Here is a 22,181-nt window from a genome sequence, read left to right on the forward strand (position 1 = left end):
TATTTATTTTAAACCTTATAGATTAAAAAAACTTTGGAAAATTTGTGGGAAAATGTAAACAACTACATTATTGTACTGATTGTATGATATTCTATTCAGAAATAAAAACCAAGGTTTTAATATACTCTCTTTCTTTGTATATCCAGTCTACCATAATGTAATTAAATAATTGATTCATTGAAAATGACAAAAAAGTCATTAATTATTTAGATAATATTTTCCCCAAAAATTATTATTGATATTAATTGGAAAAACATTCCAAATGAAATGTCAGCTTGTCAGGCTACTATCAACTAGAGATGCTGCCAAGTACAAGTCATACAGGATCAACTTTCAAGTTCGGGAGTGGATGTGAAGCCAAAAAAGTCATCAATAATTGCCTTCTCAATGGAGACGGAAGTTTATCAAACTAGGTAGGTATTTTGCTAATTATTCTCGTAACAAAATTTACAATGCACGTGCATTAGTTGACCGATTCATTTGTTTACAGGTCTGGTTCCTATCATCACAACGATGGACGCTGCTCCAGTACAACTACTTCAAAGAATAAGCTGCAAGTGTACGAGTGGTTGTTTCACTGCAGGCGCAACTGTAAAGAGGTTGCTCTGTTGTGCTCTGCAGTGTGCAAGCACTGCGTGGGTACAGCATGCATAAGCTTCTCTCAGCCTGACACCAAGAAGAGGATACGAATAATGAGAGTGAGGACGTCATTAACCTCTCCAATTGTCCTACACCAAAAGTGCATGAGGAAGACAAGCCAATGGACTTCGAACTTGAGGAGGGATCTGACAGCCACCCAGCGCTCACAGATGTTCGTAACATGATGTGACCTCTATGAGACTTTTAATCATTTACTGAATTAGGTTTTTTTTCAAAATTTTTTCCACTTAATTTTCCAAACTTTTCCGAGTTTTTTAAATATATACTTAGTTTTTCAGATCATTAAAACCATTCCAAAATCATAAACCAATATCATTTTATTTTTTCAAACCCTTCTAAATGGTTAAACGCAAGCAAAAAACATTAATAATGATTAACTGTGTGTAAACTGCAAATCAAAACAATAATATTGGTTAGCAAAACCTCCTTCCACCCCACGACATCACATTGTGCGTAAAACGAAAGAGTGTTTGGTGTGGGTGAAGGTTTCTAAAAATGCATATTAAAACATCTTCACGTTTGGAGAAGGAGGAAAGTTGGGGAAGGAGATAAGGGGGGCGTAGGGCTGTGGTCAAAGTTGTACTAAACTACTGATATTGATGTGCGACTGACATAACTAATACTATATGCTGGTTAAAACAGTTTTAGGGCCAAAACATTAATTTTTCTAAAAAATTTTTACAATTTGAGAAACTTTACTTTTGCCCTCCCCCCAAGCAAGCACAGGGTCCTCAAGGTCGAAAACTAGAATAGTTTCATTTACTTTGGAGTACAGGTTAAAAGTACGTATCTACTGGAGCAGGTAAAAAGTATCTATTTACACACGCTTTTATTGTAATGCATATAATTTAAAACAACTCGACGGATTTTCACGCAATTTTTTATTTGTAGATGATATTATCAGATTTTATTTAAATAAAAAATATGTGAGCATATCATAGGATATTTAGTTGTTATCTTCACTAGAATGAAAAAAATTTATTGAAAAATTACACATTTTCTTAATGTTTGGCCGCCATCTTTAATTTTTTAAATGGTTTATTTTTATTTTTATTAGAGATGTCAATAGGAATTGATTGATATCCTAATCACTTAAATCGGTTTAATCTTTTTGAGCCTTTAAATTTTGTAAATAATGCGGCCGCCATTTTGGAAAAGGTCCGAATTCCAGTGGATGAAATTTCCGTTTTCTCGGATGAAATCTTTCACATTTGTCCCTAGTCAATGGGTAAAATGGCTTGCTGTCTGCATAAAATGCAGCTTCATAATGCAGCCCCATGACTATAATATTTCGAAAATTTTGGGAACAACTATTAGTAAATTTTCAAAGTTATCCTGAAAATTTTCAAAATTGATATTAATTTTGCTAACTAGCCAAATAATCAAAAATATAATTGTGTTTACAATTACTAACGTTAAGTGATTTTTACATGTTTAATATTTAATAGAATATTATAACTTAATAATAATATTATTGAGTTAGTGTCTTATAACCACAATTTTCAGGATAACGCCGTCCAGGATACTACTATATGTATTCAAATTAAAATATTTCGCTTAATGTTTAATACAATTTTGGTTCCTGTTGGCCAAAAGAGAACAAAATGATTTATGTTTGCTTTTGAAAATGACATCAGGATTTCTTCAACCATATTTCTTTCAAGGAAATCAAAAATATTTTTCTTGTAAACTATACATTATATGAAAAAATTAAGGGCACTTGTGGGAAGTATATTGCTCCTAAATTTCCAATAATATTTGAAACCATTTTTAAAACAAAAATATTATCGTAAAACATTCGAAACGAAAAAAGTTTCTAATATTCCAAGAGCCCATAACACATTTTAGATCGAGCACAAGTAAAACGGAATTTGATACATGAAGTTATATAGCTTAAAAGCATCGTTTAGAATAGTTGTAGGGGGAATGATTAGTCTCGGTGGCAATCATTGCGCAAAGAGGTGGCATGTGGGACAGGAACTGCGCAAAGTAAAAGTAAGGTCAAATATATTTGTTAAACCATATTATTGATGCAGTATGAAATAACAAAAATTATAGTTTTTTATCCATAATAATCGTATTATATGTACCGTTAGTCATTTGAGTGGTGGAACACACTCAAAATAGTAAAAAAATATTTTAGATGCACGCTGCAATTTTAATAGCGTTAAAAGTATATTTTTTAAGTAATAATTTCTAAAACAGATATTACTTCGGTGGTGGAATAACCTACTACACTCAATAAAAATATTCCACAAGGCAAAGTGAGACCGAGTGCCAGGAAAGAATAAACAAGAGTGAGATAGTTTATTACCATATGCCTTTAATGTTATTTAAATTCTCAATGCAAACTTTAACGTACTTGTACAGATAATACATACCTACAACCATTTGAATGTTGTGTATTATGACATATTTTTTATAACTGCGTTGTTGTGCTTATGAGTTTGAATTCACAGTAATTGTTTGTTTTGTTTAAAAAATTAACTTTAAACAGTATCATTGGGATAGTCCTGTTCGGTGTGTCCCACCACTCAAATTATTTGCGGTTCATATACTATGCTTATTATTGATACTAAACTATAATTTTTGTTATTTCATGCAGCATCAATAATTTTATCAGCACATATATTTTACCTTACTTTTACCTTGCGGAGCACCTGTTCCATCGGTGAATGCCACCGAGACGAATTATTCCCTATACAACTCTCATAAAAAATGCTTTTAAGCTATTCAAATTGATGCATCAAATTAGTGCTCTAAAATGTCTTATGGGCTCTTGGACCATGAAGGGCTTGGGGTTGATTCAGAATGGCAGGAATATCTATAATATTAAAATTCAAGACAATGTCAGGGTTAGAAAAAAACAGTACAAAAACTTTATGTGATAATTATAAGTAGAAATTTTACCTCCTTGCCTGGAGTACACTAACACTAACATAAATACTTTTGTTTGTGAGATACCAAACTTATCGAATGTGGAATGTAGGATGAATTTCCTGTCGTGATTTTACAGTGATTGAATCAATACCATTTACTCACTTAGTTTGTGTTTCCAATCTTCCTTTCTCGAACTGATCTAAACGGTAAATAAGTTAAAGGGAAATATTTCTTGGATTTCAAATCATGTTGACTTCGATGCAAAAAAACCATTATTAAACCATTAATTGAAAGTAATGATTTACGTAATTTTATTTTGGAAGAATGTTTTATATTAAATGACATCGAACAATTACACAACGAATACTACACATACCGTTTCAGAATGAAAAAAGAAAAAATAAAAGGCTGCTATAATGTGTCGTTGATTTTTTAAGCTCTTCTAATTTTTAAATATAATGCAAAAACTGACATTCAACACTTTCTATACAGAGTATTTTAACAAATAACAGCGCCAATTGTTTTTTTTTTTATTTGTTTTGTAATTAACACGATAGTCTATCAGCGGATCATCACCCTTTTCCCCAGCGGACATCATATCTAAAACGTAAGGGTATTTGGTGTGACAGAAGTTTTCTTAAAATGTAATTCTTATATTTCATTAAGATATTATTCAGACATCGTCACGTTTGGGGTAGAGGAAAGGGTGTTGTAGAGCTAAAGGAAGGGCGGAGTGGGGCAAAGTTGTTCTAGGATGTTGATATTGATGATTGATTAACATAATGAATATGCAAATGATCATTATTAAGAGTTACGGGGCCAAATCTTTTTAAAAAAATTTTACATTTTGTGAAACTGTGTCTAACTTTGATTATCTGCATCTCAGTTAATATTGGATCTAAAAATTCGATTTTCATACGAAAGTTTTGAAATTTTAATGCTCTGCAACTCTAATGTATTAAACTTTTATGCACAAAATGTGCTTTAATAACGAACCCTTTATGTGCTTATATAACGAACCCTGAGCTAGCAGAGTCCCTGAGATCGAAATTTAGAGAGATATCAAAGACTAACCTCAGATAACCTCTAAAAATTTTATAAACTGTGGAATACTTTCCCTCTATTTTTCATAATATCGATTAGCGATTATTTCACAAAGAAATAACAGCTAAGTACATTCTTACTCAAAATAAAAAAAACTATTATGGAAAAAATTAGCTTCACTTTGTGACTTGAATTTTTGAAAAATAACTATTTCTTTAAAAAAAAGTGAAAACAAACAATTGACTGAGTTAATTGCTGAAATACCATGCATAGACAGTGTTGATTACTCTATCACATAACACATACATACATGTCACACATACATAACTACTATTCCCATGTAATACATACTCTACAATTAACGCCTAATTTGCGCCCTCACGGGTAAACTGTGATGTTTACGAAAAAACGTTTCAAACAAAAGTTGGTTATTTTTTATAAAGAATAGTTTTTACATATAAACTTTTGTTCTATCTCTGACGGTTTACAAGATGGGTCCTACGGACCCAAGACCCAATTGACCTATGTTGCTCATTGACGAAATCCTGAGTCCTGAGTACGCTGTAAAAATTTCAGCTTGATATATGTTTTCGTTTTGGAGTTATCGTGTTGAAAGACAGACAGACGGACCGACAGCCGGAAATGGGCTAATTAGGTGATTTTATGAACTCCTATACCAAAATTTTGTGCGTAGCATCAATATTTTTAAGCGTTACAAACTTGGGACTAAACTTAGTATGCCTTGAATATTACATATATGCATGGTATAAAAACTACACTGAAATTCTTTTCAATTCTTGTTTTGAACAGCCCAAACCAGAGAGATAATACATGAGGAGAACGCGAGGGATCTGCTAGTCTGTAAGTGGATGCAATATGATGAACGACAGAGGGCCAGTGAGTTCCCTTGTCATAATCTTATGTCGCATAGAGATTTGGTATCTGCTATTATATTTGTATTATTTCTTGTATGCAATGAATAAGGGCACAAGCAAACTCACTGGCAGTCTTCTCTCTCACTTTGCATATCGCAAGTTTTGGGCTCTGACGTTCTCTATGTATATAAAGTCTTTGGTGTAAACAGATTGACTGAAATGACTGCTTCCCTTTCATTGACTCATTCAAAAACCGTGTTTAATTTTAAAACGAATGCCAACTTAAACATATTAAATCGTGTAATGGTTGGTCGCATTCATTTAGTTGTTTAACCCTTTCCTTAAGGATGCGTTCAGTACGTACTTTTAAATGGCATAATAAAATTTTTCAACTCTTTATACGTCAGTACTCCCATTATTTCGCTCAAGCTCGATGTAAGACTTAAATACATTTTTTCCAATGTTATATGTGGTTGAAATCATCTGCATAAAATTTGATCTTGTTTCTTGAATTTTTTAGATTTTTTTAAACAAACCAAAATTTGTAAAAAAATATATTTTTTTCAAATCCTTAGGAAATTGTAAGAATTTCTCTCATCACGAGAGTTAAGGTAAAGAGATTAAAATAGAAACTTTCGGGTCAGTTCGTGTACTTGTTCGTTATTTTAATGTAAGTCTCGCTTTGTGATGGACTGTCCCGCCGATTTTTAAAATGTCCCGCTTTTTTAAAAATATCTTGATTTCTTATTTTAAATGTACTGTAAAAATATATTACTTATTATGTATTAAGTATATTATGGCAAATATAAAGAAATAAAAACTTCAATAAAAAAAAAAAAACAAAAAAACATAAAATGAAATGCATGCACAGTAAACCACATGAGGCATGTACTAAGTTAGATTTACTCGGTGGTTTTCGATCAGACTCAAATAATATATACAAGTCATTTCAGTGACAAAACCATGAGTCTCTGGGATCTCTTAATGCATATGTTTTAGTTACATTATTGAACACTAGACTGTGCTACATATTTCAAATCCAAATAGCGGTATTAGTAGAAAATATGGATTTATCATTGCCGTTACTTCTCGGCTTAATTCAGATAAGCGCAGGCAGTGCGGTTTGTCATTTTCAATTTGACGTTCGATTTTACTTATTATTTGATCGACGAACGTAGAGCAATAGTCGCCACAACGTGAAGGTTAATAAGGTAAAATTTAATACTCTTTCTTAGCCACTGTACCAAATGTTTTATTGATTTCTAGGATTGACCCACAGAATAAAAGATGAATAAAAAAAGTAAGTGTAAATGTAAATTTAATTTAGAGCTAAGCAAAGAATTTCCATTTATTGAAAAAGCAATTGTAATCCTGATTTCATCCCATATGCCTCGCTTTGTCTCAATGAAAATGTGGGCAATTTATAGTACGCCTCAACATCTGATAGTTCCGAGGATGAAATAAAACAATTTTACAATAAGCTTCAATTAGCAGTAGCTCTATCTAAATAAATGAGCGAATAATTATACTGAGGGGATTTAACGCGAAAGTAGGAAAACGTGCTGTATCTAATGTAATGTAATTTTGGCTAGGGCAAGCGAAATGATCGGGGCGGGGCGATAGATTGATTAGTTTTTGCCAAGAAAATAACGAAGTTGTTATCAATACATCTACTCTTATCGAAGTGAAGACTTTACACATGAAAATCCCCAACAGATTCAAATAAAACTTTGATTCGAAACTAGACAGATAATAATAAAACTAACTCCCGTTCAAAAAAACAATATCATTGGTATAAAAACTAAACCAGGAGCAGATATAGGATCCGATCATAACCTGTTAATGAGTACATTGAGAATACGGTTAAACACAATAAAAAACAAAACAATAAATACTAGGAAATATTACGAAGAGCTTAAAATGGACCACATAACAGAAACATATAACAAGGAACTTAGAACTATTAGAACTTAAACTATTTTCACTAGGTTCGTCTCATCACATTTGCTACGATACCATTGAAACCGAGTGGGAATCATTTAAAGAATCGTTAATAATGGCACCAGATACTACTATTTCTTACATAAAAAAGACACAAGACAAAAGTGGATGACAGAAGATGTTCTTAATCCGATGGTTGAAAGACGGAAATGATCTCTCAAAAACAATGATCTCCGTAAATACAGGAAAATTCAATGCACAATTAACAGGGAAATTAAGAAAGCGAAACAAGATTGGCTAACAAAAAAATATAAACATATTGAAATGTTAGACGCTGCACACTGCGATCAAAAGATACATAAAGAAATCAAAGAACTATGCGGATTGTATAAAAATGGTAGAAATAAGGCTTATATAAATAAGCAAACAGAAAAACGGCGATGGGAGGATTTGCTACCCAGCTATTCCAAGATACAAGACAGATCGAAGTTGACAGAGAAGGAGAACACAATATAAATTCCAATAATAGTATAACGATTACTCCTAGCTAACTCGAAAGAACGGCTGAAATGTTAAAACTGTATGATGATGAAGTACTGGATGAATATACTGATCCTCTGAACGCTATTTACAAATCAGGTACATTACCAACAGACTTCTTACACTCAAATATCATAACTTTACCCAAAGTGAATAAAGCAATGGATTGTGACAAGTTCCGAACACTAAGCATAATCAATCATTTCATGAAAATATTCACAAGAATTCTGTACGAACGAATAAAATTGAAGATTGACCAGGAAATTGAAATTGAGCAAGTTGGGTTTAGAAAAGAAGTAGGTACAATAAATGCTTTATTTATGCTGGGAAGAATAATGGAGAGGTGTCTCGAAATGCAAAAGGATGTATATTTATGTTTCCTTGATTATTCTAAAGCTTTTTGACAAGATCGACCATGAAATACTAATACAAAAACTAAAGAATATAGGTATCGATGGAAGAGCCAATATGTATTGGAACCAGACTACCTCAATAAAAGTTAATAATAAAATTAGTGAAAAAATATTTATCAAAAAAGGGGCCAGGCAGGGTTGTATTCTCTCACCCATCCTATTCAACATGTATACCGAAAGCATCTTTGAAAGACTGAGGGATATGGAAGGAATTAAAATTGGTGGTTGGAACATAAATAATGTCAGATTTGCAGATGATACCATCCTGATAGCAGACAGTGACGAAAAATTAAAGAACATTAAAAATAAGGTATGCAATTTGAGTGAAGAGTTGGGAATGTCTTTAAACACAAAGAAAACAGTAGGCGTGGTTGTAACAAACAAACTCAAAATAATAAAACTTAGTGCAAAGATAAACAACGAAGAAATAAAAATGGTTGATAAGCACATATATCTTGGAACCCTGATAACCAACGATAGAAGATTTACAAACGAAATAAAAAGACGCATTTCTCTCGCGAAAATAACTTTCAACCAGTTAAAACGCATATTATGTAATAAAGTGATAAGTTTAAAGACTAAACAAAGAGTTCTACAATCGTGTGTGTGGCCAGCGTTAACTTATGGTTGTGAAAGTTGGACAATGAATAAAAATTTGTGGAAATCGTTGGAAGCGTGTGAAACATGGTGTTGGCGTAGAATATTGAAAATAAAATGGACTGATTATACGTAGAATGATAAAGTGTGGAGAAAAGTTGGACTGAAAAAAAAAGTATTAAATAGTGTTCACAAAAGACAGCTGGAATTTTTGGGACATAAAATTAGGGAAGGGAAATTAGGATTTGTAACACTATCGGGAAAGATAGAAGGGTGTAAGAAACGAGGGAGGAGACGATTAAGATATTTAGATAGCCTGCCATGTAAAACCGCAAACGCCAATCAAATTATTCATCTGGCATACGATCGAGCTAAATGGAAGAGCATGTCGGTCAACGTTACTAATATACAAACATGACACTTATTATTAATAACTCGAAAGAGCCACACAATACGTGGGAAGTAATAAAACACCGGGGGACGATAAACTATCGACAGAATATATAAAAGGTCTAAACGAGGAAGACATGCGAAAACTATTGAAATTATTTAACCAAATGAACTTTTGAACAAATTTATAAAAGCGGAAAGATTCTCAAAGATTTCGTCCGCTCAGTATTCTATCCAATTCCGAAGAAGCACAACGCAAAAGAATATGATGGGTTATAACTGTCACAAGTCACACAGCAAAAATACTACTGAAAATAATATTAAATGGCGTGCAACTACCCATCGAAAAGGAAATAAGTGACCTTCAGATGGGATTTAAATCTGGAATAGGAACAAGGGAAGCAATTTTTACATTAAGTTGTATCATTCAACGATCTTTAGAAAATAATCAAAAGGTATATGCTTTTTTTATTGAATATAAAAAATTTCTGACAGCGTTAATCAGGATATGCCCTTCGAGACACTTCCTTAAATAGAAATAGACAATAAAATGCTATATATAATTAAATAGATCTAAATACGTATGGAAGCAAGTGTCCAAACTAGCACCGAAAATAGAAATTTGTTCCTATAAAGAAAGGTATGAAGCAGGGTTGTATACTTGTTACTGTACAATATTTCCAGCGAACAATTAATGAAAGCCGCTGTAGAGAATATTGACAAAGGCATAAAGGTAAATGAGCTAAGAGATTTTTTCGGTCAACGCGGGGCTGGGTCTACAAAATTTACTAAACTGTGCTGTAACTGCTCGTGAAAAAGTTAAAAGATAACGGAAACGGAAATTTACAATGCAAAAATACTGTATTCAAATACTTGAGTGAAATATTGTGCTCAAGAAATGACCACTCGTCATGAGTAAGTTCAAATAGTTCGTGCTAAAAGTGTATTGTTAAAACTTAAAAGATTTCTGACTAACAATAAAATTTAAAAGAGTGTTACAGTCAGGTTTTTGAAGTGTAATATGTGGCCAATATTTCTATATTTATGTGAAACTTTGACAATAACCTTCGACGTCATTAACAAATTAAATGCTTTCGAGATGTGGTGCTACAGTAAAATCTTGAATAATGTAAAATGGTCTTCTTACACATAACAACATAATAATGTATTACGAAAAATTGTAATACTTTATTGTTCGTATTACTAAGTTATTCACCTTAGTATGGAGACCACAAACAAGTCGGACAAAGCCACTTACAAACGACGGCACCACCCGCTCAACTATCCTGGGTGGTTAAGCTTCCATGTTAGGGCGGAGGTATTATTCACCTTAGTATGGAGACTACATATACTAATATACTCCTGCAGAGTTTGTAATTGGCACAGCTGGTAGGATACTGCGGAAATTTTCCCACTAAATACGTTCATCGTAATTTACGCAATCAAAATTTGCAACAAGTTGCGTGTTTTTTTCAAGAATTTGGAACAATACCTTCGAAACAAATATATTTATTATAGAATATTAAAATATTTTATATTTCAAATGAATAACACTCTGGTTATTGGAAATAAATTATTGGAGTTGACTTGGAATTTTGGAAATATTGGTTGAAGCAACAAAGTTTGACAGTTTATCGGAGCAAGTGAATTGGTCTGGAAATTTCAAAAATTTTTTGGAAGCATCATTACTAATTTGGCGAAGCTTGAAATTCAATGATTTACTGGATGACTAATATGTGGATTTTGTTCATAATTCAACTATAAGTGTATACTTTTTCAAATTATTCACTAAAATTCGCGTCCAAAATCTAATTTAAAAATACAAGTCAAGAAATTGTTTTTTTAACGACGGTTTATCGTTACAAAAAGATTTTGTTAAGATCGAATGTTTATCGACCGTCAACAAAAATTAAATGTCTGGTTCAGATTCGAATATTGAAAATACACAACCCTGCAATTTAGATATTCAAGCTTTATTAAATCAATTGAACCAAGTAAATTTAAACGAAAATAAAAATAGTCTTAATTCTAGTAATTCAAACAATTTAAAAACTAATAATTCAAGAATGACTACCATTAGTGTATTAGATTTAATTAAATTAACAGATCTTTTTGAGGAGTCTCCCGGTATATTACACTTAATAGATTTATTCGAAATGTCGATCGAAGCTTACACAGCCAACAGCAGGCCCCAATGCTCACAGATTTAATTCGATTAATGGAAAAGAAAAGGAAATGCTAATATCTGTTGGTGGTCCTGGTGATTAGACAACAAATAAATCCAATTTGCAAGAGACTTTATTACATATACTGAACACAATTTGCCAATCCGGCAACGCACGGGAAGTATACTATGCTGAAATCGCGGACTTGCAAACTGCGTTACTTAATTCGATTGGCCACGATAAAAGTTACGAGTATAAATTTGGCCAAACGAAAGTTAGCCAACAACAATACGACGATACACCACAGGCCTACGATTACCAAGATTACGACTATAATTACTACGATTCAGTGCAACCAGACGAACGCGTACAATTAATTGACTCTAACGAAGTTGGAAACGGAAGTTTTCCAGAACAAGCCTTGAAACCTCCGGACTATTAGAATTAAACTATCACAAAACCAATGGTACTCTCCCATACATTCAAATACTTAATTTCTAATTTCTAATCGATACCAGGTCCGACAATAACTTCATTGACCTTAAACATACAAATAATTTCCAACTAATCCCCAACACAATCGAAGTCAAAACTGCACTCCAAACTCACACCATTTCTCATAAAATATTAATTAAATATTTAGAACAATTAAACAATGTACACCCTCTCGAATTTTTGGTATTCAAATTTCACCACTTTTTTGATAGAATCATTGGAAACCAAACACTACAACAATTAAACGCATACTTAAACTACCAAAATAATCAAACTATTTTCTTAACCGTCGTGAACAAATTGCATTATAAACTATTTTTATAAACTCAAATCCATAATTTAGAGCCATACGAACAAAATAATATTTACCTACCAATTAACGTAAAACTTGGTGATATTTACGTACCATCAATATAGTTCAACGAAAAGGTTCATTCATTAAGTGGAATCTATTCTTCAAATAATTAACAATCGAAAACATTTATTTCAATGAACGTAAGTCAAAGCCATCGATTATGATTTCCCAACCTTTACGTGTGGAATCTTTAAATAATACGCAGAGGTACATAACTTTAATAATAATAATAATAATAATAATAATAATAATAATAATAATAATCAACATACTCTCCGACCAATGCAAACACACTCATGCCAAACACGGAAACTTCACACCAGCACCCACACAACACACAGTTACACACACAAAACATAACGCAAGAAATATACCCGACACAACACAGCACATCTACAACAACACTCACACACGCAACATCAGCACATTCTCCAAACCAAACACAAAACAATACACAAGAAACAAACTCATCACAACACAACATCATTACTTACACTACAACAGCACTCATACACGCACCACCCCCACTTTATCGAAACGAAACACATAACACACCACCCATTGCTCGGTTAACAAGCCTCACACAAGATCAAATATCAAGACCATCAGATGTCTCAAACAAAACACAAAACACTTCACAAGAAACACAACATAGTATAACTTTATTAACCACAACACCCAAACACGTACCACCACCAATAAATCAAAACCTCACACAAAACACTTCACCCATTGTAAGACTCACAAGACTCACACATGGCCAAATTGCACACTATTCAAAACCGACGGAGAACGTCCCAATCGCTCATCGAACGCGAAAGCGAGCACAACACAATACAACACCACACACATCACCCAAAAGGCGAGGTCGCTGAACACAATAAACATACATACATTTATACACACTACAAGAACAAAAATACCCTCACAAATATACACGCACACTCACACACATTCTCCGGTTCACATGACAGACCAGAACAAGGAAAAAACAGTTTACCGTCACTTGACTGTGTCCGTGCGGTAAACTAAATCGGGCTCAGCCCTGCTATGAAATAGATGAGATAATAATAATAATAATAATAATATTACCGTTGTGGTCCCCCGACAGATAGGAAGCATCAGATAACTCATCTATTCTATATGGATGACCTGAAACTTTATGCTTCTTCTGAGAGCAGTCTATCTCAAGCTCTCAAAGCTGTCCATCAGTACACGAAGGCTATTGGCATGGAATTCGGACTTGATAAATGTGCCGTCATTCATTGTAAGAGGGGTCGTGTCCCTGATTACGATGCAGACGTGCAGCTCACAGATGGAAGCATCGTGAAACATCTCGATGAAGAAGAGCTCTACACATATTTGGGTGTCGGTGAAAACCACATTCAAAGTGTGTCTACTGTCAAGGAAGCTCTTCGCGGCAGGTATAGGCACCGTCTTCGACAAATCTGGCAATCAGAATTGTCTGGGATCCATAAGATCCGTGCTACTAATATGCTTGCAATACCCATCCTTCTCTATTCTTTTGGTTCCATCAAATGGACAATAGAGGAGCTTAAGGAACTTGACAGAGGCACTCGCAAACTCATGAACGTCAATCGTAGTTTGCACCCACGTGCTTCTGTACCGCGTAATTACCTCCCACGCCAGCAAGGAGGTAGAGGTCTCCTATCCAATGAATGTCTACATGATAGGGTAGTTTTAGGAATAGCTTGTCAGGTCATAAATAGTTCAGACCCTCTTATGGAACTCGTGCGCGATCATGAGTTACAGGGTAAAGGAGCATTCTTGTTCTCTGCAGCAAAACATGCAGCGTCTAAATTGGGCCTTGCTTTTGATCCATCTAATCGTGATCTTGATGATAACGTGGTCCTTCTCTCCAAATCTCGACTTCGTTCAGCTGTAAAACGAGCTGAAATACGCTCCCTCTTCGAAGATCATCGGAATCGTGACCATCAGGGAATGTTCTACCGCCATCTAGACACCTGTAGTCTTTCCGTTGATCTTACGTTCTCTTTTCTCCGATCAGCTGGACTCAAGTCCGAAACAGAAGGCTTTATCATCGCTGCCCAAGATGGTGTGATAGCGACGCTAACTCACCAAAAGTATGTGTGTAAGCAAGCAGTCTCTACCACTATGTGCAGAGCGTGCAAATCTCAGCCGGAGACGCTGATGCACCTCATCTCGGCATGTCCTTCTTATGCCACGAACACCTACATACATCGCCACAACGCTGCCTTCCGCGTGCTGTACTACTTCTTGAGACACAAGTATGAAGTGGACCCTACGCCAGTCCTACCATATGCTCCAGGCGAGATCGAGTCCGTCGTCAAGAACGAGAAATGCAAATTCTTCTGGAATTTCTCGTTCCCAACTACCAGGCAGCTCTCTGCTACTAAGCCTGATATAGTGCTCCAGGATATCTTATCTAAGACTATGTACGTCATCGAGTTCTCTGCGCCTGCAGAAACGAACATAGTCACGAAGGAGGAGCAAAAACGGACTAAATATCTTGATCTCTTACAAGAACTACGACAACTACACCCTGGCTACTCAGTCAAAATGGTTGTCCTCATTATCGGTTGCCTAGGCGGAATTCGTCCCACTCTCGAGACGAATCTATCTCAAATTCCGGTCTGCAGGTCTCATCTTCGTCACCTTATCTCTTCTATGCAGAAGGCTGTCATTATAGGCACCCTTCGTACATTGAGATCGCATCAGACTGTCTTCAAGTAACAGCCCTTGAAGTTTCTTTTTTCTTTTTTTTCTTTCTTTTAGTAGGTTCCACATCGCTGCGGTGCAGGGACGGAGCCTGCTTGACCAGGACATCAGACAGACTTACGTACCACCGACTCGGAAGACAGACGGACAAACGGACGTCGCGTTGACTGACGGACGTTCAGACAACACGGCCACAAGTCAGTGAACTTTCTTCAAAAGACGTAGCTGCCTTGTGAAGATTTATGTCTCTCAAGGAGATGGGAGACTCTGGGGTGTAAATCCTGTATCCTCTCTCCCTCCTTGGCAGGCATGAATACGTTAATATCAAATTTAAATCATAATAATAATAATAATAATAATAATTTATTTACCAAAGATACAATATAGTACATAGGTTTTGTCAAATTCACAAATTATATGGACATTGTTTTACTATATAATTTCTTAATACAGTTTTAAATTTATTTATATTTTCAATGTGCTTAATTTCTACTGGTAAGTTGTTATATAATTCAGTCCCAACAATTTGAGGAGCTTTTCTATATTTATCAATTCGATAATTTTGAACATGAAGATCAGTACATTGTCGAGTATTATAAGGATGAATTTCTTTTCTCAGTTTAAAATTTTTGTAGTTTTTCTTGATGTATACTAACAACTCATACAGGGATATGCCATAAAAAGTTAAAATATTGTGCTTTATAAAATGATCTTTACATGTTTCTCTATAGTCCGAGAGCAGTCCGAACATTGTCCCCAAAGAATAACACAGTATTGCATGCAACTATAAGCAAGTCCGTAATACAGAGCCAAAAGTGCGTCTGTATCGTTTGCTTCAATTTTCTTATATAGTAGCATACTGTACTCAATTTTTTACAAACTACATCAACTTGAAGATGCCAACCCATGTCTTCATTTAGCATGACTCCTAGGAATTTCATTTCAGTTACTCGACTGATCGGATTCCTGCTATTCAATAGCTTGGTATTGTCGATGTGCTTGTTATTAAACAGTAAATAAGTAGTTTTGCTCATATTTATAATTAAATGATTTACTCTACACCAATCACTAAACTGATCAACCACAAGGTCCATTTGATTGATAATGTCAGTCAAATCATCTGATGACAAAAGTACAGATGTGTCATCTGCATAAAGCACAAATTTTCCGAGCGTAATATGTAAGGGCAAATCATTTATATAAATAAGGAACAGCAAAGGACCCAAAGATTTGACCCTTGTGGTACCCCTTTGTTTACATCCCTTGATCTGGATTTTTCTCCTGCAACATCTATAATAATTTGTCGATTTTGTAGGTAGGTCTGAAACCAGGAGTTTGGTAGACCTCTTATGCCAATATTGTCTAATTTTTTTAATAAAAGATTATGATTCACAGTAAGCTGAACTTAAATCGAAAAACAATGCCAATACAAATTTTTTTTATCAATCTCTTCCAATACAAAATGTGTTAATTCATTACTGGCCGAGCACGTGGAGTGCTTCGGTCTGAAACCGTGCTGACATTTAACTAGAATATTTTCAAGTTCCAGGAACTCGGAGAGTCGATTACACATCAGTTTCTCTAATATTTTAGAGAATTGAGGCAATAATGATATAGGACGATAATTTTCAACTTTTAGTGTGTCTCCTTTTTTTAATATTGGTTTAATAATCGATATTTTTAAGAGGTCTGGAAATTCTCCAGTTTCAAATGAAAGATTATATACATAACTTAGTATGCATGCAATTTGGGAAATACTATTTTTAACTAGTTTTATTGGGATTTCATCAATCCCAAAGCAATGTTTATTTTCCATTGACATAACAACATTGTAGACTTCTAGGTCCGTAACTGGATTAATATAAAATGATTTTAATTTGTAGACCGAAGAAGTAACATTTACTGTTAAGTTGTTTTTATAATGACTATTAAGTTTATTCGTAACAGCTGTAGCATAATATTCACAAAGCATTTCAGCATTTTCATTTCTATTTCTACATACAGTACCATCTGACCGAAGCAGAGATATTTCGGTTTTGTCTGATTTAGTTCTACCTAATGTTTTGTTAATGGTTTTCCATTGATTTTTAGATTTTTTGCCCATTATATTTTGTTGAAATGAAAATGACTTTGCTCTACGTATTGTGTTCTTATATTCTTTTTTTCGAATTGCGTATAGACTGTTTAAATCAGGATTATTAGATGCAGTAACTAAATCAAACAGGTCCTTTAAATTCCGGCTTTCTTTAACTATATCAGGGGTGATCCATTGTAATTTATAAGGTGGTTTGTTTTGCGTTTTAATTATGGGAATAGTAACATCTAAACAAAATTGAAATATTTGCCAGAATGCATTATATACAATATTTATATTATTTGACTCATAAACATCACACCAGTCAGCGGTTTTAAGCATATGTGAGAGATATTGCATGTTAGAATTTGTAAATATACGTTTGTGAATACTATCGACAGTGTTATTTTTTATTATTTCATTAGCATTTATTTGAAGAAATTGACCTTTGTCATGGTCTGATACACACGTTGATAAGTTAGTAATTTTATAATTATTGAAATTATTATTGATAATAACATAATCGAGGCAGCTACTGGTAGATGTCGTTGTACGCGTTGGTTCATTGATCAGATTCTTACAATTATAGGAATTTAATGTATCACATAATCTGCGTTTCACTGACGTGTTTGTTAAATAATCAATGTTTAGATCACCACATATTATTACATTGTTTTTTTTCTGGTTTCAGTGTGTCAAAGAGCCTATTTAGATATTCTTCAAATATGTAAATGTCTCCACTGGGCGCTCTATATATGGTCACAACTTGAATTTTGAAACATTCCGATTCATATATTATTCCAGAACATTCGAAATGAGATTCCGAACATAGTGCTTCCATATTGATATTTCGTATATACTTATCCAAATTGCGTCTCGCTAATATAATCGTACCACCATGTGATTTTAACTCACGACAGTACGATGCACAAATCACATAGTTATCAAGAACACAACACTGCATAGACACTTTATTTAGCCAATGTTCAGTTAAGCACAGGAAATCTACATTATATTGCTTAGCATTCACTTCAATTTGTTCGGTCTTATTGAATAAACTTTGAAAATTTTGATGCAAAATCGATAAAACTTCACTGTCTTTTTCCAAGCGGCTAAGTTGACTAATCAGTTTGGAATCTACCAGGTCTTTCTTGACGAAAAAAGTACCTTTTTACGATTGATCCTTTGGGCCAGTTTTTGCTTTCATACAGTGACTCTGCTAAACTAATATTAGCTGCTATCTTAAAGCACGCATTCACTCCCTTTGTTTCCAGTTTTGTTACTTGAAAGTTTTGATTTGGGAATTTTGTTCCTAGATGATTTACAACTTGCACTTCAGTAGTATCTGGGGTCATCCGTCCAAGAAAGATCCACAATTTCGGTTCCACTGCAGATATACTGTTGGTATCTTCACAATCACCTATAATTACCGTTCTTTTCTTTCTTCTTACCTCCTGCCATCCTTCCACATCGTCTCTTTGCTCACCAGTAGTTCCTTCGGAAGTATTAGGATGTATTTGAGACATTGAAATTTCACGCCTATTCATCAAGCCCCTTTTCACTTTTTGTGAGTAGCTTGCCTGCTCATTTCTTGGTGACATCTTTTGGTGCTCATTAACAACATTATTGATGTTATTATTAGTACGTTGGTTGGTTTCTCGGGAAACTATATCATGTTTCGGTACTCTGATATCATGTTTCAACGTTTCAATTTCACTAAGTAATTTGAGGTTGACTTCTTTCAATTCTCGAATTTCCGATTTTAAAACTTGAACACTGGCTTTAACACTTGTACGAATTAATTCACTCATCGTTATTTTAAATTCTTCAGATGCTAACACCGTCTCCATAGCACTTTTAATATTAAATGCAATGCCACCACACTACGTGTAATCGAAACATACCGATTACTATGAAAACTGTCAATTTGCTTTGGAAAATTTGCGAATGAAACATTTGAATAACGAAGAACGTGATGCTTTCAATTTACGTATGTACAGAATATCGCGATGTTTTCTATACACCTGACCAAAACATGACATTCATATCCGACATCAAGCACAGAATAGAGACAACCGATGACATACCAACTTTCTCGAAATCTTATCGATATCCCTATGTCCATAAAGAAGCGGTGACAAAACAGATTAATTAAATGCTCGACAAAAATATTATAAGCACATCGAACTCACCTTAGTCGTCACCTATTTGGATAGTAGCCAAAAAAGCAGATGCCTCCAGAAAGAAAAATTGGTAATTGACTACAGAAAACATAACGAAAAGACTATTGACAATCGATATCAACTACAAAACATCTCCGAGATCCTCGATAAAGTTGGAAAATGTTAATACTTTACGACGCTAGATTTGGCCTCCGGGTTCCATCAAATGGAAATGGACAAACGCGACATTTCTAAATTGCTTTTTCAGTAGACAATGGCCATTATGTGTTTACACGTATGACTTTCGGACACCAGAAAGAACGCCCCTGCAACTTTCCAACGAGTCATGGAAAATATGCTACGGGAATACATTGGTAAAAATTTACTGATATATATGGACGATATAATAGTTTTTTCGTCATCACTGCAGGAACACATGCAAACGCTAACTAAAGTATTAAGCAAGCTCAGACAGTTCAAACACAACTTGACAAGTGTCAATTTTTACACAAAGAAGAGTTTCTCGGACACATTGTGACCACTGACAGAATCAGTGCTCACCCGAAAAAACAGAAATTATCACCAACTTCCCATTTCCTAAAACCTCTACCGAAATAAAATCGTTTCTAGGCCTTTAAGGTTACTACAGAAAATTTAGTAGAGACTTCGCAAAAATAACCAGACCCATGAAAAGATAACTGCAAAAGGACGCAAAAAATTATATTATGCGACTCCGATTATGTTAAATGCTTTGACTTTTGTAAAACACTACTTACTGGAGAACCAATACTACAATATCCTGACTTCACGAAACCGTTCATACTTACGACGGACGCAAGCAATTACGCTATCGAAGCCATTCTATCACATGAGCCCGTAGGGAATGATCGACCCATATGTTATGCTTCACGGACATTAAAAAAACGGAGCAAAATTACAGCACCATCAAAAATTTAACATATATACGGACCACAAGCTCATAAAATGGGTTTTTCCTAAAGGAACCCAATTCTTAACTTGTCATATGGAAAATTAAATTGTTAGCCGCACTATCACGGATCGCCCTTAACAATTTAGAAAGTACCTCACAAAACTCCGAAACTTCCACTCAGTATTCCCCAGATGAACATATTTCGGATGGAATTAGAATATCAAAACAAGCTTTAAATAAATTTAATACTCAATTCATAGTAGGCTCAGGAAATAACACATCAACTAAAGTACTATTCAAAACCGGAAAACGAACCACAATAGGATTAGAAGAAATCAAAGAACAAGACGTAATCGACTTATTTAAAGAAAGGTTTTCTCCTAATAAACTTAACGGAATAATGACTGATGCTGAAACATTCAATTTAATTAAAAACGTTTACAAAAACTTCTTTCAAAAGTATAAATTAATAAGATGTATGAAACTTCTCACCGGCATACAGGACTTAGACTAACAGACTTAAATTATTCAGAGCTATCACGACTTATCAATCCATCGAGGAGTCGATGAAACTCTCAACCTCTTAAAACGGACATACTATTTCGATAAAATGAAATCAAAAATTACGACATTTATAAGCAATTGCGACACTTACCTCTCATAAGGTACGGACGACATTCATTACACTTAATACAAGAACCGACAGAAGTTGCTACGAAACCCTTCGAAATTCTCCACCTAGACATACTGTTTATCGAAAAATCAAATGTTTTAATTATCATTGATTAATTCAGTAGGTTTTGCCGAAGATTTTCCGTTTAAAAAATATTTAGACGATATATCGCACAACACGGAATCTCTAGAAAAGTCGTTCATGATAACCGATTAGAATTTGCAAACTTAATCGTTAGGGAATTTCTTAAGCTTTTTGATATCGAAAATCATACCACAGCAGCACGCAACTCAACGGGAAGTTATCCTGTAGAATGCCTTCACAGCACGATATTAGAAACTCTACGTCTTCTTAAGGGTAAAAAAAAAAAAACATTAAAACTAGACAAACTACTAGATTTGACCATCATGACTAATAATAATTCGATATACTCTTCAACCAAATTAACACCATTTGAGGTGACACACGGAATTAGAGATAACACTTTACTGAAGCCCTGTTCAAACGCAATAAACGATTATAATAACACCAGACTCAATGAAATGTAAATCATCAACGAAATCATTTCCAAACAGAACACAAAAAATCAAGAACGACTAACCAAACAAAACGAAAATAGACAAGAGCTCCCAGCTAACAGAAAAATCTATGTAATAAATGTACAACGTAAAACCAAACTACAACCTGCGTTCGACAAGAAGCAAGTGGCTCAGGATAATGGACTCACTTTCGTTACTGCTAAGAAAATGAAATAGCATTAATCAAAAATTAAATTTAGAAAATGTGATGAAAAGAGTGGAATTGCAAATTATAATTAATAAATAAATTTTTTTTAAATAATTAATTTACAAAATTTTATTTTTCTAAAATCGAATTAAAATGAACTTCCACAAATGAAAGCTCACAACAATTAATTAAGAAAATAAGTTTTCAGCCGACCTACTCTCAACGAATCGAATACCATGACCTAACTCATACCAAAGGTATGCTAGCACTTAACTTGGGACCGACTAGGCTTACATCTCATTACAACAATCTTATCCATATCATTTACGTAACCAACCTAGAAATTGCCTTCAATATCATAAAAAAAACTATACTTGATACTAAACTTAACGTTACCAACTTTTATAATCCTTAAAACTTAAGATCTCAGCTGCTTAGATTAGAAGACCAAATAAATAACCTGAAACCTCTGCATAGACAAAAACGAGAACTAATTGACGGATTAGGAACAATTATTAAACAAATATCAGGCAATATGG

General features: G+C 34.0%; 1 protein-coding gene across 1 annotated transcript in view; it reads left to right on the plus strand.

Moving 5' to 3' along the window:
- The window catches only part of LOC123302819 (lachesin-like), a 1,791,741-nt gene that overhangs the window by 1,539,066 nt on the left and 230,494 nt on the right, over positions 1 to 22,181 (plus strand). The gene's annotated exons all lie outside the window — the stretch shown is intronic.

This window comes from Chrysoperla carnea, chromosome X (assembly GCF_905475395.1).
Source record: "Chrysoperla carnea chromosome X, inChrCarn1.1, whole genome shotgun sequence".
Classification (NCBI taxonomy): Eukaryota; Metazoa; Arthropoda; class Insecta; order Neuroptera; family Chrysopidae; genus Chrysoperla; species Chrysoperla carnea.